We start from the raw sequence: 25,451 nt of genomic DNA, 5'->3' as shown, positions 1-25,451 counted from the left end.
TAGGTTGTTTCCAGGTTCTGGCTATCACAAACAGTGCTGCTGTGAACATAGTAGAGCATATATTTTTGTTGTATGATAAGGCTTCTCTTGGGTATATTCCCAAGAGTGGTATTGCTGGGTGAAGGGGTAAGTCGATCCCGAATTTCCTGATAAACCGCCACACTGCTTTCCAAAGTGATTGCACAAGTTTGCATTCCCACCAGCAATGGATGAGTGTACCCCTTTCTCCACAACCTCTCCAGCAAAGGCTATCCTTGGTGTTTTTTATTTTAGCCATTCTGACAGGTGTAAGATGGTATCTTAAACAATATCTATCTACAAACAAGGTTCTACAGAAGGCAATAGAAAGAATACTCCAATCTAAGGGGTTTTCTACACCAGTGAAAATACAGAAAACAAACAATCCCATACTAGCAAAACCAAAAGAAGGGAAACACACACCCACGCACATACATTATGATATGAAATATGCACATTATCTCATTAGATGCAGAAAAATCTTTGTCACAATATAGCATTCCTTCATGATAAAAGTGCTGGAGAGACTGGGCATACAAGGGACATACCTCAACCATAATAAAGGCAATTTCCTCAAACCTATAGCCAATGTGAAATTAAATGGAAAAAACCCAAAGCAATTACAATAAAACCAGGAACAAGACCAGGTTGTCCACTCTCTCCATATCTATTCAGTGTAGTACATGACATTTCAGCTAGAACAACAGACAACTGGAGGAGATCAAGGTTATACAAACTGGAAAGGAAGAAGTCAAATTATCTTTATTTGTTGATGATGTGATAGTATTAGTAAATGACCTTAAAATTCCTCCAGGGAACTCCATATCTAATAAACACTTTCAGCAAAATGATTCAATACAAGACTAACTAAAAAAAAAAAGTCAGTAACCCTCATATATACAAATGACAAACAGACTGAGAAAAAAAATCAGAAAAAACAACACCTTTCACGATAGCTTCAAATAATATAAAATATCTTCAGTAACTCTAACCAACCAAACAAAAGACTTGTATGATAAAAACTTTAAGTCTTTGAATTAAAAAAAAATTGAAGAAATCAGAAGATGGAAAGATCTCTCATACTCATAGATGTAGGATAAGCATAATAAGAATTTTAATATTTTTTTGCCTAGAGATCATTTTTGTGATATTTTGGTGAAGAAAGTAGCTGCCTCTTGTCCTTGTCAGAATAATCTGCCTGATGCTAAAGTGAAGAGTTTCATATTAATTCCATTGACAGAGGAAATCTCAGAACAACCTAGTATAGATTCTATTTTGTGGGTATAGTGATAACGCTAATGAATATATATAATAGAAAGGGTCAAGAAGAGCAAATAAAAATAAAAAATGTACAAATTGAGAAAAGGGGCACCAGATAATGGAATAGAGCTACATACTGCATTTAAGGAAATAAAGAGTTTAAGAAATGGAATTAAAGGAGTGGGAAGATCCTTGGTGCAAGATCCCACTCATCCAGCTAAGTTCACAACTTGTGAAAGAAATTAAGGAAAAGTTTTGATCCAGGTATTGTAGTATATACCTTTAATCCCAACATTTGGTTTTTTTAAATATTTATATATTTATTTATTATGTATACAATATTCTGTCTGTATGCCTGCAGGCCAGAAGAGGGCGCGAGACCCCATTACAGATGGTTGTGAGCCACCATGTGGTTGTTAGGAATGGAACTCAGGACCTTTGGAAGAGCAGGCAATGCTCTTAACCTCTGAGCCATCTCTCCAGCCCCTAATCACAACATTTGTAAAGCAAAGGCTGACAGATCTCTGAGTTTGAGGCCAGCCTGGTGTACAGAGAAACTTCCAGAACAGCCATGCTTAGGCAGTGATGGAAACCACGTGAAACAGAAAACTAGTAAAGATGTAATTCAATAAGGAGGCCATGTTCCAGCTCCAGCAAGTAGCAGAACTTGGCAGCTTCAGCCACGTGGTTCTGGTCAAGGATAGAAGAAATGATTATGCAATTTGCCTTCATGTCTAAGGAAAGCCACAGAGGCCAGGCATGTGTCAGGGTACCCCTGAAAAGAGACCCAGAGAGGCCATATTATGAAGCTGTGGATTTGAAGCCCAGATTGCTTTGGAGATCCCAAGATGCTGAAGATGCCAGAGCTGTGGGATACCAGCTGAGGAAAACTGCTGAGAGTGGAACCAGCCCAAGAAAAAGAAGTATTTTGCAGTCAAGAACGGTGAAAGAAGTTGGAAATCCGAAGAGAAGAGCATTTTGACATCAGACATGGAGATGCAGAGTTTGAAGTTTGCCTAGCTGATTTTCAGTCTTACTTTGTTCCTGTATTTCCTCGCTTCATGTTCCAGTATTTCCCTTCACTACATTTTGGGATGGCAATGTATAGCCTGTGCCATTTAATGTTGGAAGTATGTCATCTGCGTTTTGATTTTTATCTTAGAGGGGATTACAATTAAGAGATTGCATAAGTTTCAGAAGAGACTTTGAACATTAGACTTTTAAATAAGCTTGGAGTGTTACAGACTATGGGGACTTTTGAAGTGAAATTGAATGTATTTTTGCATTGTAATATGTCTAAAAGCCTTTGGGGGCCAGGGAGTGGAATGTGGTGATTTGAAAGAAAATGCTTCCCAAAGGAAATGGCACTGTTAGGAGGTGTAACCTTGTTGGCGGAAGTGTATCACTGTAGGGATGGGCTCTAAGGTCTCATATGTTCAAGATATCACCCAGGGTCTCAAACCACTCCCTGTTGCCTGTAAGTTGTAGGACACTCAGTTACTTCTCCAGCAGCATGTCTACCTGCAAGCTGCCATGTTCCATCATAATGATAATGGACTGAACCTCTGAACTGTAAGCTGCCACCTCAAATTAAATGTTTTCTTTATAAGAGTTGTTGTGGCCATGGTGTCTTTTCACAGCAATAGAACTAAGACAGATGCACAGAATATATTGGAGTAGCCAACTAATGTCTGATTTGACTTAATGTCCACTCCATGAGAAGGAACCAATACCAGACACTGCTTAGGTAAACAAGAACCAGGCAGCATTTTGTGATTTTACATATTTTTTCCTAAGATACATTAACATCTGAGAATGCTTGCTTTCTCCTAGTTCATTTCCTCCAAATTGTTTGTTCGCCATTATCTGCATATATGCTTTAGGAAAGACATGCCGAAAATAACAAACCTACCTGGCAGTGAATGAGATACTTTTGCTTCATTAATAACAGAAAATCAACAATTGATATTATTAACAGTGTTTATTTGTAAATTATGTGTATGTTCATTATAGATTCAATTACTGAGTAGTTAAATAATTTTAGTACTTATTTTTCTAGAAAGTTCTATATATTACAAAGAAGAGTCAAGTAGTTTTGTAGCAATCTATCTATTGATAACAGCTAGAAAAAAGAAATGTGTATATGCATGATTCTTATGAACTCTATGTTTTATGAAGAAATAAAACTACTTATCAATTGCTATTTTTATGTCAACTGTCCTTAATAGAAACAAGCTTTATCAATCTGTCTTAGTGCCCAATGTACCCTATAACTGTCTAAATTCATTGTCTTTCCGTGTCATATTGTCTTGCTATAATTAACTTATTTAATTTATAAAGGGTCAATCCTGGGAACTTAGAGTCATCCAAAGGAACCCAATAGAATTTGGTAGCAGCAGAACTAAAACCCAAGTCTTGTCAGCTAATAAGAAGGAATCAGGAAGCAGATGACTGGATAATCCAAAACCCACTCCACATGGTGAGCAGGAACAGATCTGCTAAAGCAGAAGGGCAATTTCCTACGCAAATTCATTGATTATTTTGCTCCCAGTTTGTACAGGTGAACTTGGGTGGTGACTTTCACCATAATATAAAACCTTATCAGCCAGGTACACATTTTTAATCCCAGCATTTGGGAGGCAGAGGCAGGCGGAGCTCTGTAAATCTGAGGCCAGCCTGGCCTACAGAGTGAATTCTAGGACAGCCAGGAATTCACAAAGAAACAACTCTGTCTCAAAAAAAAAAAAAAAAAAAAAAAACCACACAAAAAAAAAACACAAAAAAAAAACTCAAGGTAATAATTGCCAGGACTAATTGATAAGAGCATATTTCAGCATAAACAAACAGAATGATAGCATGTAATATAGTCTAAACTGGCATAAACGGTATAAAAGAAACTAGAAAAGTGAGGGTTAACATCTGTCTGGTTCTACATTCTCAGTTTAGTTTTGAGCTCTTTTTTTGTAAAGTCCCGGGTACGTGTCTAATCTTTGTCATCTATATAACTCATGTGATACTGCTTCTAACACAGCTGAATACCCTTCAGGGTTTCTGAGAAGAAGGCAGGACAACAGGCTACGCAGTGTAATCATGAAGTTACAGCTCCTACGGAACAGAAGGCTTCTCTAGGTCAGACTCAAACAAAGCCCCTGTCACCACACGTGTTGAACTCCTTGGCGACAGAGAGGGGATATTCAAAAAGAAGTCAAAAGCTGCAGACCAACAGAGGGGAAGAGACAAAGCAAGAGGAGAAAGCCAGATCAGAACCAAGTCTAACTTCTCTCAGTTTTAAGCATCAGGAATGAGTTAAAAGGTAAGTTGTAAATATTAACTTCATAATTAATTCATTATTAATGCTTTGACTCAACAGAATGTGTAGTTTGCATTTAAAATAAGGGTAGTTAGTTCTTTTCTCTATTTTATTTGTTTATTTGGTTTTTTGAGACAAGGTTTTTCTGTGTAGCCCTGGCTGTCCTGGAACTCACTCTATAGAGACCAGGCTGGCCTCGAACTCACAAAGCTCCACCTGCCTCTGCTTCCTGAGTGATGGAATTAAAGTCACACCACCACCCTGCTACCACCACCGCCCGACTGGTTTAGTTAGTTTCAAAGTTTTAATTTTGTTGCTAAAACTTCCTAAGATAGGACTTCTCCATCAGGAAGGCAGGGCAGGGTAGGGCAGAAAAAAGGGCAAGAAGAGGTTAATACAAAGAATGTTTGAAAAAGCCATATGGAAACCTAATATTTTATATGTGTGTGCATGTGCATTTAAATGCAGTGAATTCTATATTGGGAATGCTTCTTCCAGAAAACATAGGTTGCCAAATAAAATATTCGGTGCAGAGTGTGGGAATATATTCCCTCAATTTGCTGATCAGAGGGGTACCATAGAATCCCCCCAAGCAATACAGACTGTTGTCATTGCTCTCAGTTGTTGTATTAGTTTGTGTTGTGGGAGGAGCAGGTTCTTGGTTGTCGTAAAATACTTTGAGCATAATCAACTTGGGGAAGAATGTATTTATTAGGACTGAAGTAAAAATGTATCTGACTAAAACTTCCCCAGACTGCCTTGATGTTCTCTAAAAAGGAAGATTTTTCCAGTGTTTCACCTCTAACCCATTTATGACTAGTCGAACATTCTATTGTCTAGAGTCTTTCTTTGGGAAATCTCTCACATCTATCTGTTATTATGTACCCACCAAAACCAAGCCCCTCCTGACATCAGGGCTTCTATTGCCAGCCTTACTCCCACTCAGATGCTCATGTTTTCAGCTCTATAGCCAAAGTGACCCTTAAAGATATTCCTAAATCAGCTCTTCACAAGATGGTCTAAATGCTCCTGTTGCTTCTTAGTCCTGGCCAGAACCCTCACATGGATACGCAAAGCCTTCCCCAGTCCTGCTCATTTTCTCCGTTCTTTTCATAGTGCCTGTATTTCTAGGGAGATGCTGCACCTTCTTGGCTTCTTCCGCAGGAGAGGTCTCCTTACACCTTCTTCCATTTTGGCAACATATTCCACATCTTTTTTCCAGACCACAGATCTGGGAGAAATATTTCCTACTCCTTTCTCAGCCCAATCTGTACTGTCACTGCAGTGTGTCCCTCCTCCTTCAATGACCTCATTTCTCATTTTAGATTCATTGATAGGATTGATATTCTGACCTTCAGTCAGCTCTGTGAACCATGTAAACAGAACTATGTCGACTTTTGCTTAGCGCTGATTTCCCAGCACAGAGCTTATGAGTGACCAATAGACATTTGCTAAGTGGGGTGAAGACAGATGCCTAGATAAGGAAACAATATATAAGCGAATGCAAAGGTCAAAGTTGACCCTGCTGGGTCGGCAGGATGGCGCAGTGAGTAGAAAGTATTTGCTGTAACACCTGGCCACCTGAGTTCAATTGCAGAACCCATGGAGGGAACAAGACCCTCTCCCGAAAGCTGCCTTCTCGCCATCACATCACAGAGATGGCAGACAGAAACACACACAACACTAATGATGAATAAATAATTTCTTTAAATTAGATGTTCTCTCTAAGGAGCCCAGCCTGGGCAATCCAAATGCCTCCATGGCCAAATGGGAACCTTACAAACAAGTACTCCAGGCTGAAATCCCCGCCAAGCCTGGCCCCTAACCCTGAGCTGAGCAGATAGATAGGTAGAATGGTTGAGACGTGGACTTTAACACTAAAGTTGTAACTAGGTTGATGGAGTGCTCTCCTGAACTCATGTACAAAGCCCTGGGATTGATCCCCAGCACTGTGTAAAACCAGATGTGGTGGGATATTCACCAGCATGAGGGTGGAGGCAGAAAGATCAGAAGTCCAAGATGATCCTTGACTACTTAGAAGAGAATGTCTGGGAGATAGGAGGAAAAAGGCCGGCGGTACTACTTACGAGTTGTGCATTCTCAGGCCGGTGAGTCCACTTCGTGGAGCATCCTGGCATCCAGTTATCAAAATGGGCACACAGCTATTAAGGGAGAAACTGTAGTTAGTGGGCAAATATATGCACAGTAAATCTAGGCTCCTTCCTCTTCTATTTTTTCCTTAGTTATAATTATTTATTTGTGTGTATTTTATGTGTGTATGTGTGTGGGCTGATTCCGGCTTGGGAGGTCTGTGTGGCACATCATAGTACAGCAGAAAGATGTGAATAAGAACGGAGAAACCGAATTTAATGGTTTCAAGATTTGCATAAATCATGCCTTTCCAAGCAGTGCCTTAGAGAGGCCCAGCCTGAAGGCATGCTGGAACAGGAGCATTCCTGGCCAGAAAAGTGAAGGAACTCTCACTGCCTACAGTTTAGTGCTCTCTCTTGTGAGGCGAGAAGCTCAGGAGAACTGCCTAGAGGGATGCTTAAGGCGTTGGTCCTCAACGTTCTAAAGCCACAACCCTTTAATGCAGTTCCTCATGTGTGATGATCCCCCAACCACAAAATTATTTTTGTTACTACTTCATAACTGCAATTTTGATACTATTGTGGATCATAATGTAAAGAGAATGGGGGTCGTGACCCACAGGTTGGGAACCTCTGACTTGACTGCTCAGAGTTGGCAGGGATGTTAGCACCAAGTTGAGTTTTAGAGAAAGTTGTCTTGCAGGGATTTGCCTACCCATTCATCAGCTGTAAAGACCCCAGTCGGACAAGGCACATGGGAACTCGTTACAGACCAAGAAACAGAAACAGCACACGGGCTGTGGACCTGGTGGAGTGCTTTCAATGCACAGAACATGTACTGTGCATTTTAATATTCTACATACTAACTCCAGCACTTTCCCCCCCTCACTTCCAAATTATTTGGGAGTTGTCACATAAACCCAGTCTATAATTCAAAATAATCTGCAAATTTATTCTTAGAAATAAGTTTTACCTTTTAACCTTAAATGAATAAGAATAAAAACACCTTGTTTCCTACGGAAACTGTGTCTCTGCCTCACCTGAAAACAACTTGCATCCTTAGGTAGAGACTGAAAGGTACGGCTCACCTGAGCTGCTTCAGAGCGGAAGTGTTTTAAATGCGCTCATAACGAATGTTTTCTGACATCACATACCTTGTGCTTTATCTGCAGAAGATACCTCTGACCGCCAGTGGCCATCACAGAGGAACAGCAGGTGGCAATTGAGCTTGAGGAGTTCGACCCACCAGGAAGCAAGTCACTGATGGCTGAATCTCGGATAGGCAGCCCCTGCTCCCATTCCCACCCCCCCACGCCTGGGCTTTAACTCCACACTGTCAGGTGTCACTGCTGTGCCTTTTTACAAGTTTGCCGCTGCCACTTTTCTCTGGTATCTGGCATGGTGTGAGTGGGTGTGGGAGGATTCCCACTGCCTTTAATGTACTGTGATTATCTCATGGGACTATCACATTCTACTGGGCATTTTTACCAGCAGATCATAATGAATATTATTTCCTCTTAAGCTGTAGTGTTTAACTGAAGCAGTGATTATATACAGCTAATAATTGTATACTGTTAATGTAATAGTGTTAGTTTAAGTCGGATTTTGATGACTAAGGGCTTTTTAACAAACATAGTAAGGGATTATGATAGAGGTTAGTTTCATGGGAAGATTAATCCCGGTAAAGGTAGTATTGCCCCACCCCTGGGTAGAGCAGAGGCTGCAGAAGGTAGAAAGTAGGAACAAGGAAAAGTATCACGCAGCTAGGACTCATGAGTTTCTCTTGAGGAGCCGTAGAGACTATGGTTTAGGTTAATTATTAAGGAGAACAATTGTGTTCCAGAAATTAAGCTACCTCAAATTCTTTCAATCTTATTGTTGGGAGATGTGTTCATTGGTTTCAATGTATATCATAGCTAAAACAAAGTTTTAAATAATGACTTAAGTTTAGGTTAGGATATTTTTTCTAATGACTTTGCAGTAGAAAATCTTGGGAAACAATTTAATGTTTAGAAAGACACACTTTTGATAGTTGAGGAAGGGACTTGTTGAGGTGAGGGAACAAAAGCAATGGCAGCCTGACTACTGCTGGCTGACAATACCTTTCTTGCTAGGATGGGTTAATGAACAAAGGTGATGATTAATTCCTTGTACCCATTTCTGCCCTCAGATTCCTGATACAATTTAATAAAAACTGTGTGACTGCATGCCCACCCTGAGGATTTAAAGTAAAAATGACTGATTGTTTTCATATATAAAAGTTAAGGTTTGAGATTCTTTTAAGATTGTTTATAAGGTTACCCTTTGAGATAAATAATAAAACCATTGGTCCTTTTTTCAGAACCACAAAAATCAGCCTGCAAGTAAAAAAACTGGCTGAGACAAATACATTCTTGCATGCACTCTGTGAATCTATAACAACCTGTTTGGACATGAATGTCTGTGGGTTCTTGGGGATAATTAGTTTTTCACCTGTACTACATAACATGTTTAATCATGTAAGGGACATGGAAAACATGCTGTTTTTTTTTAACTTGTGTTCATTGTAGTCATTCACTTGAAAAATAGAAGGCAATCAATCACATTGTAATTTTTATATTACTTAAAAGATTCTGCTGGGGTATATAAGCTGTAAGAGAAAAATAAAGCAGTGAGAAGGAAGTTCTCAGGAAGCAGTGAGAAGGAAGACATCAGGATATAGTGAGAGGGAAGTCCTCAGGAAGGAGTGAGGAGGAAGTCCTCAGGAAGGAGTGAGAAAGAAGTTCTCAGGAAGGAGTGAGAAGGAAGTCCTCAGGAAGCAGTGAGAAGGAAGACATCAGGATATAGTGAGAAGGAAGTCGTCAGGAAGCAGTGAGAAGGAAGTCATCTAGAAAGTGGAAGGGAACAGGGCAGAAGAACAAAACAACAAAAGAATAGGGTGGAACAGGGACAGAAAGAATAATAAAGAAGCTTTTATCCCTCAGAAAAGGAGTCTGTTTTTCTTGCTAACTCTTCAGCTCATTCCCAGTCTCTCTGACCTGCAGGAGGCTGGACCGTCTGCATCAGAATCCATGCCGTATTGGATTGTATCTAATGGTTTTGTGTAATCTTTAAAGTTTTCCTTCATTTTTTTTAATGTATGCAGTCTTTCCACCTGGATGCATCTGTTTCTAGCTCTAACTCATTGCAGGAACAGCAGTGGGCATACACACCATGCATACAAAGAGGACAGGGAGAAAAGAACTGGCCCAAGAAATGCCTTCTCTGAGGCAAGACAATACCAGAGCTCCGACTTGACGCTGCAGTTTTCCAAACTTGTCTCTGTTTCCAGTGGCAACTGTGAACTACAACCAGCAACGTGTTTCCCATTTAGATTGCACTTGCCAGCAGGTTGCATAATTAGATTGGCTGTGCTTAATCTCTCTTAAAACTGAAACATGGAAAGGTTTCCCTTAATAAATGGAAAAAATAGAGCAACGGAAAGTATTTAGAATCAAAGCAAAGTGAATTTTTGCCACCTATTCATGGGGCCCCTTCCTGATTTGGTTTCAGAGGCTGCACATCAGAACCGCTGCTGCTTGTAATAATGTGTTTGTGGAGGAATTTGTAGTGATTGGTCCTTATAATCCACCTGATGACAAAAATTATGTCCTAATATCTCATTAACAGAGTTAGGGAAAGTAAGCAAAGCTATACCAAACCTTTTATGAGGATCTGTGAGTCCAAACCATGGAGTTTGGCCTGACAGAGGAAAAATTGATTCTAAATCCAACCCCTGTGAGTTTGCCAGTGATGGAGGAGGAGTTTACTATTAGAAACAATAATAGTGTGATCGTGACCACTTCACACATCTTCTGATTGTCAAATGCATTCCTTTGTACTGACAGTATCATAGGAACCTTCTTGGATGGAAACATCAGCTGAGCACATGAACAAGAACTCTGAATCTGTGTTCAAAGATGTCCAACAGCACCTCCTATGTGTTTTCAATTCTAATTTTTAGGTTGGTTTACAGTTTCCAGGTAAATTTAAACACTAGAAATAGTTCTAACAGGAAGGCCACAGAACATTGCCTAACCTGTTACATCAGTTCATGACCTTCAAGACAAGTAGACACTTTGAACTTTATTATTTGTTTCTTTGTTTAATTTCAGAGTACATTTATATTTTTTTAACCACAAATAACGATTAAATCATGATTGAAAATGGTGCTTCAAAGTCAGGCAGTGGTGGGACCTGCCTTTAATTCCAGCACTTGGAGGCAGAAATGGGTGGATCTCGATAAATTCAAGGCCAGATAGATAGATAGATAGATAGATAGATAGATAGATGAGCGATAAACAGATAGACAGACAGAAAGACAGATACATTGGAACTCACCTTTTCATTTTATAGACAAAGAAACAAAAACAAATTGTATGAATTACAGTTCATTTAATCAATGTCAGAACCAAGACTGAAACCTACTTTCTCTAACATCAAGCTTGGATGTCAGTTCCTTCAGTCTTCCATTTTCAGACATGGTTATTACAAGAAAGAAGACTACAAGCAAGAACCGGACATCTGTGTACCTCTTCCACCCACCCCGTGGAGCTTTGTCATGTAAAAGCAGCATTGCAGGCATATAAGTCTATTTTCCAGAATGGCTTTGTTTGCAAATAATGAAAATCCCAATTCAAACTGCATTAAACACACAAAGAAAGTCTTACCTCACATATGTGAATAGTCCAGAGGCAAGTATTGTCTGGTGATTCATTCAGTGGGCCTGGAATGACTCTTGGTTCTCAGCACTGTTTCCTGACTGGTAACTCATCCCCAGAAAACGTTCTTGAGATGTTGAGGACTCCAGTCCACCTGCCTCCATGAGAAAGAGGGAGTCTGCTTCTCACAAACAGATTCTTGGAGCACAGTCTCATTGGCTTTGGAGGGCTTGACTTATCCACATCCATCTGGGCCCCATCCTGATTGGCTTTCAGCTATCCAGGACAACACTATCCAAATCTGCGGAAGACAAACATAATGCATTTATGTTAAGAAAGGAGATTGGGAAGAATGGGTGGGGAGAGGAACCAACAGCAGGACACATTGTCTCAGCTGTCCCAGGCATTATATCTAAGATCACCTGAACTGAGCAATGGGGTTTCTACTGTGAGACCTAAACTCTTAGATCTATTAGATATACAAATAAGAAGCCCCAAAATTAAGGATACTAGAGTTTTAGTGCATGCTAACATTTTCAAATTATTTATGAAATAATATTTAAAGACTAGAGTAGACAAAAATCACAAAACATGTTTTATTCTAATTCATCCAAAAGGTTATGCAGCAGGTAACAGAAAGTATATACTTGCGAGATTGGCTTAAAAGTAAAATATAGTTAATACTTCTTATTCCTAGTGCTGAATAACAAGTCAGTATGTTATCATCACTTTAAAGTGTACTTGGTACATTGGCATAACTAGTGTGGCTTATCACTATGAATGTTCACATTTTAGGTGACATGCTTAATGTTTTATTTGAAATAAAATTGCTTTTAAAAACTTAATATTTATGCTTTCCTTACAATATCTCCCAACAATAGCATCTGTCTTGTTATCTTGTAAAATTACAACCTTTCTGAAAGTGTATAACTTGATATATATTATCTTATATGTGTGTACAATGAGAAATGAGTTTTAAAATTGAGTTTATCTACTCTAGTTCTTAATTTTAGAATATCAAGTCAAATATTTTAAGTTATTGGTTTAAATTTGAGAAAAATATGTCTTCAGTGACTCATAATTTTGTGAAAATTTTTGTATTGTTGGTAATTATAAAGAGCATAAATACCTTCATTTTCTCTTGCCTCCTAGCCAAGCATTTTTTTCTCATGAATAGTTTGGGAGTAGGGGGAGTTCTTAGATCATCACATAATGACCAAATAAATGCTGTATATTGATCTCTGTGCCCGATAGATGAGTTGGTAGCTGTTGTAACTGTAGAGTTCAGGAGCATTTGTTCCTCCTTAATGCAACCCACAGAAGAGTGTGCCCAGGAATGTTTGCACACTGTTTGGTTGATTCCATGGCAAAGTTATAGTAACAGCAGTTAACAGTACAAACACAGTGTGCTCTGCAGCCCTAACTTACTGACATCTGCACAATAACCTGGCAAAGTACTAGCCTGCTTTTCCAAAGAAGGATTAATTAACACAAAGGTTCAGTAATTTTCCCACGTCTATTCTACAGGTCAAGACCTATCCTCCTCTATATAATATTATTCTTTCATACTATAGAAAATTGGACCTCAACTATGAGATTCATAACTTTTTTAAGTATTAGTTACTCAAAAACACTCAAAAATTGATGATATCAATTTTTGGCTTTCATCTCAACTACTATGGTGCAAATGGAATTTGCACATTCAATAAGTAGGCTGTAAGTTGGTGTAGCCAACTTGGGGGAGACTTAAGGAAGCTACTTGGCATGCTATAGGTTAATTACTGGATTATTTCTATTTTGGCTTTTATTAGTTAATACAACCTATAACAGTCAATTTTGTCAACTTGATCTGGGTAAGAAAAACATAGGGTGTCAATAAAACTGTGGTTGCAAGGATTGCTCCAGAGAGAACTAACTGAAGGGGAGGACCCCATGTACACCTAGGATGCAAGAAAAGGAAAATGGAGAAAGCAAGCTGATGTTGTACATTCTTCTCCTTCCGTATCCTGGCCCACCATGGAGTAAACAGAACCACTTCTTCACGTCTTCTTCACTGTGATGGAGAATGTTTCTCCTCTTCAGATTATTTTTGTTGTCACAGTAACAAATATACCCAATATAGGTAGATGTCCCTTTCTAAATGGCTTCTTTGAGCTCTCAGAAATATATATTAGAAAATCAAGACTATAGCCCTCTTACTGTTCACTTAGTTACTCCTTTGATTCAGTTTCTTCCCTGCTCTGATGTAGCATACGTCACTTCATGATTATAGCCCTAAGCTCCTCCATACCTAATGCTCCACACCACTATGACCTTCCATGTCCTTCTTAACTATTGCTTGTTCTCTGCCTCCAGTCTACTAGCTCTAGTTACTGTAGGCAAACCTTTCGCTCATGGCTATACTGAGGCACAGCCCATGCATGGTCAGTGTTTTTTTAGGGTCAGTCTAATACATGATTGCAGGTCCCCTTTCTCAAAACTCAGGTTTCTAGGGAGAGAGCTAAGTCTGGCCATTATTCTGTGGGAGTCATTCTGCAATAACAAATGTCCATCAGTCTGCCTGAGTGTGAGACCCGGATACAGCAACCTGTTATTCTGGATCCATCATAATCCCTTGCCAATATAATCACTTCAAAAGTTTGATTAATTGATTTGAATACCACAGTTTGTTCTCAGAACCACAGGTGTCAATTTTTATACTTTCTCTAAAAGCCAGTTTGTTTTTTTATAACAAAACATATTATAGATAGTAAATGATGCATATAAAAATTATTTGAATCTTTGTGTGTGTGGGGGGTGGGAGAGAGAGAGAGAGAGAGAGAAAGAGAGAGAGAGAGAGAGAAAGAAAGAGAGAGAGAGAGAGACTGAGTATATCTGAGAAGTTAGGCTTACATGCTATATGGAAAGATGAATTTTTTTTATTTTACATCAATTTATTTTTTGTGTATGCCTACATGAATCCATGTTTGTCATGTGGATGCCTGGTGCCCATGGAGGTTAAAAGACATAGTAGGATGTCCTGGAATTACAGAAAGTAGTGAGCCACCTTGTGGGTGGTGGACTGAACTTGGGTTCCTGCAAAAACAAATGATTTTAACCTCTGAGCTATCTCTCTAGCCCAAATCTGGTTTTTTTTTTTTTTTTTTTTTTTTGGATAAGTATCTTGAAAACATTGAATAGAAATATCAAGCAGTAAAAAGACAGAATTATAAGGGCAAACAGAGATAAGTATAGGAGTGTCTATTTAACAGAACAAAAAAATAAGTAAGCAAAAAGAAAAACTTGCAAAATATATCCACTTTATGACCTTGTCAAGCTATTTATTTCTTAAGCTTTTTGTGATCCTAAGGCCCCAAGGAAAGTAAAACAGAAATGTTTATCTGGAGATGTCACTGTGAAGTACTACTTAATAATGAAGATAATGGAGACAGTAAAACTAAGTCATGAACACAGCCCTTCTTGACAGTCTCCACCTGCCACAAGCCCTGTGTGCTGTGATGTCCAAACTAAGACATAAGAAATCCACGGTATATGTGCTGGACTCTGGTCCTTAGAGATGCTGCATTCTGCAGACCACACAAGATTTGCATCTTTTTCCTTCTATTCCTAGAGCAGAGATAAGAAGACAAGTATTTCCTCTTCGGCTGTTACTTATTCACTCGTGCTGAAGAGGTATGTGTAGTTCGTTTGAGGATTCTCAGTCTCTTAAAAATAAATGGCTGTTTTATGTTAGCTGGTACATACTACAACACACACACACACATACATATACACCAACATATAGCTAATTTTTGTTGTTGTTTGTGAGATAATTTGATTTCACATATGCAAAGGCAGAAACTAGGGTGGGCAGTAGGGTAGAAAACTGATTTCCTTGCAAGATTCACTAGCCAGGCATAACTTCCCAACACATGAGCTTCAGGGAGTGACTGCTGAGCAGAACTCAGCCATCTCCTGGGGCTGCTCAATGCCTTGGCTTTACTCCTTTCTATGTGTGGTGGCTCCATTCTCTCCTGCTGTGGTTGCCTGCTTCTGTGGGTCTGGGAAGGGATCTGTGGCTACAGAGGACTGCATGCTGTCAATAGAACTCAGAGAAGTGAGAATCTTCTCTTGACGGTCAGTTGATTGGCAGACACAACAAAAAGACATCACTTGGAGAAACATTAGTTGCAGATAAAAAGGAGATACTGTGACCTGCATTAGTGGGTCAGAAAGGAAAGCCAGAAAAAAAAATCAGCAGATGTCCTGATTATCAACACAACCCAGGCTTTTGGTACCCACTCCCCATCTCCTTGACTTGCCCATATGTGCTGTGATGTTGCATCGTTTACAGAACACTATTAGCAACTTCCTAACTCCTGTTCTTGAAAAAAAGAGCCAGGATTATATAGTGCTTTAACGTTTTTGTTATTTACTGATAGCATTTTCAGCAAAGAATTATGAAATGAAAACATGTAACGTGGCGGAGTTAGAATGCTGATAAAGGAAAACGGAAGGTCAGGTGCTTTCCAAATAGAAGATTTAGAATGTCTGTAAATAACTTGCCCCGCGGCTCGTGTGTTTATTTAAGTCCATGCTTCTAGAAAGTTTGGGAACAGCTCGTTCTTTTTTATCATCATAAACATTTCATCTGCCGATTCATTTATAATGTTAAGCTGTTTTCAAACCCTTTCACCCCCTTTTAAGTGGTTTGAAAACAAATTTTACCCCATGTCCCATCTGGTTAATATAAATTATGAATTAGCCAAAGCCAGGATCATTAACATTTTTATAGTACCAAGAACTAGCCTATTATTATAGAAGTGGCTGAGGTACACTAGGCAGATACCCTGTGTCTGTCTCTCTGTCAAGCTAAATGTCCCTTCTAAACTGTTGCTTTCTTCTATGTTTTATTGAAGAAAATAAGGGGTGGAGTGGAGAGACTGGAGGATGTAGCTTCGTTGACGGAGGGTGTGCCTAACATGGATGAGGCCCGAGGTTTATTCTCTAGCACAACATAAACCCCAGTGCGGTGGCATGCACCTGCAATCCTAGCATTAAAGGGTGAAGGTTAAAGGACCTTCTGGTTCAAGGTCTTCCACTGATACATAGTGAGTAGGGACACTGTTTCAAAAGAAGAAAGAAAAATATAGAGAAACGGTACAGCAGTTAAATGGTAGTGCAAACTTATTGTGCACAATGCCTGGGTTCAGACTCCAGCAACAATACCTTACAGTGGAAACTGGCTCTTTTCAAACAGTGTTCCCTTTGGTTTCAGGTTCTTTAAGCTGTTCAGCAGTGGGGTGGGGGGTATAGAGTGGTCCCACTTAAGACTGAGGATTCCACAGACACTTGTTCTCTGTACCTGGTCCTGTTGTGAGTTTTCATATTATGCACAATTGATGTGGGATGCCTCTCTATATCCTATGAATATGTTTTATTACCATTAGTTAATAAAGAATCTACTTTGGCCTATGGCAGAGCAGAATATAGCAAGGCAGGAAATCCAAGCAGAGATAGAGAGGGAAAGAAGGTAGAATCAGGGAGACACCATGTAGCTGCCAAAGGAGAAAAACACCAGAACCTTACCTTACTGGTAAGTCACAGTCTTGTGAAAATATACAGATTAGTAAAAATGGGTAAATTTAAGATATAATTTTATTTATTAATTTAAGATATAAAAGGAATACACCTAAGCTGTTGGTTAAGCCGTGTTGCAATAAATAGAATTCCAGTGTGATTATTAGGGTCTGGGCATTTGGAAAATGAAGGCACAGTTTTCCGTTTATACACAGTTCACTGCAAAAAGAAGCTTTTGTGATAAAGATAATCCTACTCACATTTTTGTCTGCAGAAGATAGAAAAGTGAATTATTGTTAGTGGAGTAGATTAGAATAATACAGGGATATTTCCCATATCGGGAAGAGGGGTCTGTGTAAAACTAGACAGTGTTTTCTTCTTCTCACATTTTCATCTGTATCCTCATCTCTGTTCTCATTCAGATGTCACCTCCAGTTTGGTCCAACATCTCTTACACAGTTTGCATCCTGTGAACAAAAATTCCCAGCATACATTTTCATGGCCCCCACATTGACAAAGACAAGTTCCATTCTCTAAGATTCGGCTTTCAAAATCCTCAGAAGATGACTCTGATTGTCCTAGTTTTAGGGAGTGGGGAGAAGGGGGAGAAAGTAACCAGGAATTCACTGTAAGAAGAATCTGCATGTTCTTCTTCATTAACTTTTCCTGATCCTGAACAGGATCGTGTGGTAATTAAAAGACCATGCAGCCCAGGAGGAAATCAATGCCTACTATGTGTCCAGCACAAAGTGCCAGCTCCAAATTCTTCACAAACATACTCTTCTGAGCCTGTTTTAACCATGAAGCAAGAGTAATAAAGTCCATCATGGGTGAAAAAAAAGATTTTTTTAAAAAGAGACTAGCAAGTGATAGGGATCAATTGGTCCAAAGCAATACATCTTTTGACTATTGGCATAACGTAAAAAACCCTTTATATTGCTGTATATCTTCTTTTTTTTTTTCTTTTTTTCTTTTCGAGACAGGGTTTCTCCTTAGCTTTTTGGTTCCTGTCCTGGAACTAGCTCTTGTAGACCAGGCTGGCCTCGAACTCACAGAGGCTGTATATCTTCTTTAGCATTTGTTTGGGTATATTTTATCTTCCATTTAGGTTCCAATATTCCCTAAGGGGAAGGAGAGTCTTATTTCTCTTCTTAGTGGTCTTGGCCTTGGCATATTATCCAGCATATTGGAACAGAGTGAATATTTGTTAAAAGAGTGACCCCCAAGTGCACTCAGGAAAGTGTGCTGCTTTTCATTTGAGTCCTGTTAGTACTTTGGAGAAATGATTAGTCCTTTCTCATCGTCAAGCAAAGGTAAGGCTTCCTCAATTATTTTGTGAGAAAGAAGTTCTTCCTCAAATTATAGCAAAAAAAAAAAAAGACTTTTGTAGTTAGTACTGTTGGAAATAATCAAAAACTAAAAAGAACAAAACTCTCTTTTGCCTTAAAGAATTGAATACTAACTTGCTGATGTAGTTATTTCGGTTTTGGATATATGTTCTGTGTAGTTAATTCCACATGTTCTCCATATGCCGAAATAATAAACATCTTTAAAGTCGGCTCCTTTCCTTCCCATCCCTTCAGATCCGTACCCATGATGCAAGCAGAGACTCTTCATGTGTATTAAATTACACGAAAATGGCTTGTGTGTTTCTGTCTATTAATTACAGCACTCTAGAATTTATAAACTATTTCCTCCTCCACCCCATTTGCCAGATTCTCACAATATTACTTACACGATCCTGATTTAGCATTGCCAGAGCAAGGAAACATTAAAATGCACAAGCAAGGGGTTTTAACCACATGAATTTTCAGGATTTTAGGTATGAAATTTTTTATTTCTCCAAATTAAAAACAACTTAAAGGACTCATGTATTTTAAGTAAAAACTGATGGTCTTTAAAACACTAAGAACCATGTCTGATATGGCCCATTCTATTCCTCAGGACTTAAATTGTGTTTGTTCGTTTGTTTGTGGTATTAGGGACTAAATGTAAGACTTGAACCTGGGAGGCAAGGACTCTGTGTTGAGTTATATCTCCAGCCCATTAAGCCACACTTCCTTTTGCTCCTGTTGAGTTCACCACAATTTCACCAGTCCTGTGTACTTGAAGGTGTATGATATAATAAAGAACTCTCTTTGCTGTGAAAACTTCAAGTCAAACTGTAAAGCCTGCTGTAACTCAGGAGGCTGAAATAGAGACATTTGTGTCTCTCTCAATGGAACTATCTGCTTTTGAACCATAGAGCCCAAAGATTCACTAAAGGAATTTCCCCAGGAATCTCCCGCTGGGTGAGAGGAAGGAGATTTCACAGAGTTCTAGCAACTTATCAGACCACCTCATAGGATGGAACTGAAGCCCAGCCAGTAATGGGTCAATGATGGGATGGTGGGTAGATCTCACTGCTTGAAGAACATATCTTTGCCTTCTATTTAAATCTGGTTCTCACTTCAGGACCTGGAAGACAGCAGGGGATGGGGGTGCTGGATCTTTCTGACCTAAAGTGTGTCCACTTTGAAGAAATCTCCTTTTTCTGAATCCCACTACTAATTTCGCATCTTTTACTGGCTCACTGGAGACAGGTGGTTGGACCTGACTTGGGGCACAGGTCTGTGACCCCTGAGTTTAATAACACTGCTTGTACTGCTTCCTTTTTGTTAAGTTGACACACTGGAGTCACTTGGGAAATGAACCTCAACTGAGGAATTGCCTCTATTAGTCTTGTTTCTGTACATGTCTGTTGGGGGCATTTTCTTGATTCTTGATTAATACGGCATGAGCCCAGATCACAGTAGGCCATGCTACTTCTGGGAGTGTGATCCTGGCTTGTATAAGAAAGTAAGTTAGCTGCACTATGAGTAGCAAACCAGTAAGCATCATTTCTCCAGTTATAATTAGGGTTTCTATTGCTGGGATGAAACATCATTGCAAAAACAGTTTAAGAAAGAAAGGGTTTATTTGGCTTATACTTCTGCATCATTGTCCATCACCAAAGAAAGTCAGGACAGAAACTCAAGCAGGGTAGGAATCTAGAGGCAGGGACTGGTGCAGAAGGCCAGGGGGAGTGCAGGCTTTTTCCTCATGACTTGTTCAGTCTGTTTTCTTCCAGAACGCAAGAACACCAGCCCAGGGATGGCATTACCCACAATAGACTGGGCTCAATACCCCACAAGCTTTACTACACCCCAATCTTAAGAAGGCATTTTCTCAATTGAAACTCTCTCCTCTGATGACTCTAGCTTGCGTCAAGTTGACAAGAAACTAGCCAGCACACCTCCTCAGTCTCTCTTCCAGTTACTACCTTCAGGTTTCTGCTTCAGTTCCTGCTTTGGCTTCCCTTGATAGTGGGTTAGAATTTGTAAGCCAAATAAATTCTTTTCTCCCAGGACTGCAATAAGCTTTAGGCTTTGCTGAGTAGCACCGTGGGATAAAATCCCTACCAGGTAGAAGACTCTATATAGTTAGTCTGAATGACTTAGACCAGCATGTACACTGGGCTTCCAAAGTGCAATTAAAGGGAAGTGAGAAATAAAACAAAGTAAACGGGTTTGTCTAGGTCACTTGCAGGCAAGCGTAGCAAGACTTTTGTTGATCCAGAGTTCCTATGGCTAAATGCTATGCTAAGGAGCTTCTGGAAGCTTTTAAAAGCTTGAGCAACATTCATCTGAGACACAAATGTAACAAGTGTCAAAGTGAGATGATCTCAGAGCTGGGACGTTTTTCATCAGAATAGGTTGTAAGTAATTAACTCCTCACCGATATCTCTGCAAGTAATCTCTCAGCCATACTGCTTTAAGTAACCACAATAAGATCAATGGGTCACTAAGCAGGACTTTGTAATAAGAAACTGTACTTTCATTTCCTGGCTGCTTAGACCCAAATAACCAAAGAAACTATATTAATTACAATACTGTTTGGCCATTTAGTTCAAGCTTTTGACTAACTAACTCTCACATCTTAAATTAACCCATTTTCATTATTTTATATTTTACCACGAGGATCGTGGTTTGTTACCTCTTGCTTCTTAGGCAGCTACATGGCATCTGCCTGACTCCACCTTCATTCCCCCTGCATTCAGTTTAGTTTCTCCACCTACCTATATTCTGTCCTGCCATAGGCCAAAGCAGCTGCTTTTTTAACCAATGGCATTAAAACATATTCACAGCATACAGAGAGGAATCCCACAACTGAACAGGATTCAGTTTTTTGTCTGTCATCTATGTTCTATGGGCTGGGGGGGGGGGGTCGTTTGCTTATATGTACCTGGGGAAAGATACACAACCATGGTGTCCCTTGGAAGTGACTCAGTAGCAACTCACTCAACTAGAAACACAGATCTTCATTTTGCAGATGAGGTACCATTGTCAAGATGAATTCTGAAATTAATTAAATTATTCATCCAAGTATACATATAAATTAATGAACAAGGTTTCATGGTTGACCACACAACCAAGTAGTTGTGGAAAGGTCCATGATCTTTTGGAGGCATATATATTTGGTTTTAAACATGTCTTTTACTGACTCATTCTAAAAATGGTTTTTACTTACTCTACCAAAGATATATATATATATATATATATATATATATATGTATATGTATGTATATATACATAATGTTGCAGTAAGATATATCATGTATTTATGACATATGATATGTATAAGATATATAGATATATCTTACTATAACCTCCTATGCTAAATTCTGAAACAAAGAAAATGTATCTTAGCATCTGGGTCCACCAACCTCAGATACTGTCCTATATCTAAGCATGCCTATTTCAATAAAGATGGTCTACAAAGAGTCATATTTTTTCATTATCAGAGTATAGGCAACTTCCAGGCACATCATTTATGACACTATATCTCCATTAATGAAATCATAGTAGAAGAGTTTACTTGTTAAGAGAGTTTTTTTGGGCCAGGCATGATGGCACATACCTGTTATCCCAGCACTTGAAACTCAGAGGCAGAGAGATCTCTGTGAGTTCGAGACCAGCCTGGTCTACAAGTTCCAAGACAGCTAGGACCACACAGAGAGACCTTGTCAGTGAGTTTTTCTGGCTCCTTCAAACACAATTGACGATAGTTCCATCATAGGACAGGTGCCTACCATCAAGTTTAAAACTTCCATATAATGAAATTTAGGAGCTAGCTGCTTCAAATTTTTGTGTAAAAGCACTCAATAGAATAGAGTAGTTCTATTAGAAGCTTTTCTGTGAGACTTTTAGTGTATTTTTGCCTCATAAATCCATTGCTTTTAAAGATATTTGACAGGAAATTTACTGGGAGTGGCTTTGGGGACAGTGATGAAAATCAAGCCTCCCCATCCTCCCCATCCTCCCCATCCTCCCCATCCTCATCTCCTTCTCTATACACAGCAATTTCTCTTTAAAACTGGTAGTATTTGATCCACGTAGTTAACTCTCACTATCTTCTTACTTTCTCATGCAATTCTGCCCTGTCAATTATTCTTGTTTCAACTATGAAAATCTTTTCCAAAGTTTAAAGACATCAGTAACACTCTGTATAATGACTAAAAACAAGCCATAGTATACGCCTCTAAACAGAAAATTTAACACAGGAAATGGGCCAATCTATACAGAGCTGGTTCAATCATTCATTCATTTTAAGAACTGATTAGAAAAAACAAAAATTTATTTTTAAACTTACTTATATTACTGTAGAATGAACAGATACTGAATGGGTAAAGGGCAGGATTAGCTACCCTACCAGCCCAGTCTACTTGACAAGTTCCAGAGCAATTAGAGACACTTTCTCAAATTCCCAAATGGTAACTAATGGATGACACCCAGGTTATCCTCTTGTTTCCATGTGTATGTTCACATAACTAACACACACACACACACACACACACACACACACACACACACACATCCTTGACATCTTTCATTCCAGACACCTCTTACATCTCTCTCTGTGGTTTGACTAAGAAATGTCCCCTAATCATGAATGAGTCTGAACACTTAGCGCCCTGTCTTTCAGTGCCTGCTGACTGTGCTGGTTTTGAAGCTTGTGGAACGTGTAAAGGATGGGGGCCTCTCTGAAAGAAGTGAGTCACTGGGGGCAGTCCTGAGGTCTGTGGAGCCTAGATCCTCTTCCTGGCCACTGTGTGCTTCCTGACTATAGTCACAATAGAAGCGGCTAGGCCATATTCCCCATCACCCTGCCTTCTCCACTCAGGACCGAAGCCCTTTTTGATTTGCCAGCCAAAATCAATGCTTCCTCTTTGTGCTGCATCTCTCTTTAAGTTGCCTTTGGTTAGAGCAGCAAGAGAAACAGCTGATGCTTCTCCCTTCTCCCAGCATCTCGAACCACTCGCAAGGTCTCAAGGCTAGTGTGTTATATTTTCTGCTCTACTCTCGGGGCCACCTTTTCTCAGACCATGATGACCCCCTTAACCCTAAAGCATTCTTCTGCTTTGGGTCCTTCAAACTTGTCACTCAAAGCATTGCCATTCAGTCCTTTGATCTCAACCTGGTTTCTTTTACTCTCCTCCAGCCCCTCTGGCCAGGCTGCATCCTGGTTGCTCCACGAGGGAGAGAATGAACTACTCTACCCTGGTTAATGTAGCCATTGGCCTCAGCACTCCTTAAAGTAATACAGAAATGAATAACGCTAGAGAATAGTAGCAGCATTCACCTAGAAGTGCTCTTGTGAGGATTAAATGAATTCGTGCAGATTAAAGACTTTAAATTCCTAGTTGTTTATTGATACCCTTCTAGACAGTAAAATGTCTTTAAAATGGAATAATATTCTCTTCCTTCAAAATGTTAACAAGAATGATGAAAACGAGTGAGTGAGAATATGAATAATCAAATAAACATGCCCATAGGCTGGAAATGGAGTCAAAATGAAAAGTAGTGAGTGTATTAAAGACCATTGAGGCTCCTGGGACAGAAGTAGAAAATGACTGTGGAAAGTTTGGCTTCTACTGATGAATAGTGACATAAAGGGGCTTAGGCTAGAGGAATTGGAGCCAGGCTCCCTGGATGGGTAACATCTAATGAGAAAGGGGGTTTTTATGAAGCTGCAAGAGCCAGGCATCTGGCATGGTGATGAATGCCTTTGATCCCAGCACTCCGGAGGCAAAGGCAAGCAGAATCCTGAGTTCAAGGCCAGCCCGGTCTACAGAGCAAGTTCCACGACAGCCAGAATTAAACCAGTTTCAAAAAAAAAATTAAACAAACAAAACAAAAGTTACAAGAAACACTGAAGCAAAAGGCATAGACAGAATGAAACAGAGCGAAAAGAAAAAACACCTCAACCTCACACATATTGTTAAGAAAAGCATAGTCAAAAAATAGTGAAGGATCAGTGTGGGCTCAGGACACTCAAAATCAAGTTCTCAGTGCAAAGGAGATTTATTTTCCCAGGAGAAACAAAGGGCAGGGAATAAGAGACAAAGACAAGAGACAGAAGAGAGACAAAGGACGGCTTCTGAGTAGAGAGAGGGTAGTGGCACATAGGAAAATGGCAGTGTACATAGGTACAAAGGGAAACCCTGTGTTGGGATGAAATATTTAATTTTGATTAGGCATATTAATTAGGTGAGCCAAAGGGAACTTTTGCTTTCTAGACTTTAATACTTTGATGGCTGGATTTTGGTAGTCAGCCTTGGGAGGAGGAAGATACTAAATAAGGGAACAGACCTTGGGGGCTAGCTTTCGGGACTATAATCTAACAGTTTTTAGCAAGGGCGAGGGGAAGGGAGAGAAGGGAAAGCCTGCCAGAGCCATATTTATCATACTCTAGCTAGTCATGCTCTGGCTGGCTAGAGTCTCTTCAAGTAGACTGCTTATTCTTTTTCCCAGTTAAGGTAAAAGGGGGACCTGGAAACAACCTAGATGCCCTTCAATGGAAGAATGGATGAAGAAAGTGTGGAATATCTACACATTAGAGTACTATGCTGCGGTAAAAAACAATGACTTCTCGAATTTTGCATGCAAATGGATGGAAATAGAAAACACTATCCTGAGTGAGGTATCCCAGAGCCAAACAGATGAACACGGGATGTACTCACTCATAATTGGTTTCTAGCCATAAACAAGGGTCATGGAGTCTACACTTGGTGATTCCAAAGAAGCTAAGTAAGAAGGTGAACCAAAGGAAAAGCACATAGTTGTCCTCTTGGCTATGGGAAGTAGACAAAATTGCCGGGGAGAAAATTGAGATCTTGGGGGTGGAGTGGGATGGGGGTAAGGGGAGATGGGGAGAGAGGGGGGAGAGGGGGAGAATGGGGGGGAGCTTGGGAAAGGGGGAGGAGTGGGATGAAGGAAGGTTGGATGGGGGAGCACGGAAGCACGGTTCTTAGTTAAGGGAGCCACCTTAGGGTTGGCAAGAGACTTGAACCTAGAGTGGCTCCCAGATACCCAAGCCAAGGTCCCCAGTTAGTTCCTTGGGCAGCTGAGGATGGGGAACCTGAAATGACCCTATCCTAGAGCAATACTGACGAATATCTTGCATAGCATCATAGAACCTTCATCTGGTGATGGATGGAGACAGAGACAGAGACCC

Source organism: Microtus oregoni, unplaced genomic scaffold, assembly GCF_018167655.1.
Source record: "Microtus oregoni isolate MIOR12 unplaced genomic scaffold, Mior012 000010F_ref0000083, whole genome shotgun sequence".
NCBI classification, from domain to species: Eukaryota; Metazoa; Chordata; class Mammalia; order Rodentia; family Cricetidae; genus Microtus; species Microtus oregoni.
This window is presented reverse-complemented; position numbering follows the sequence as displayed.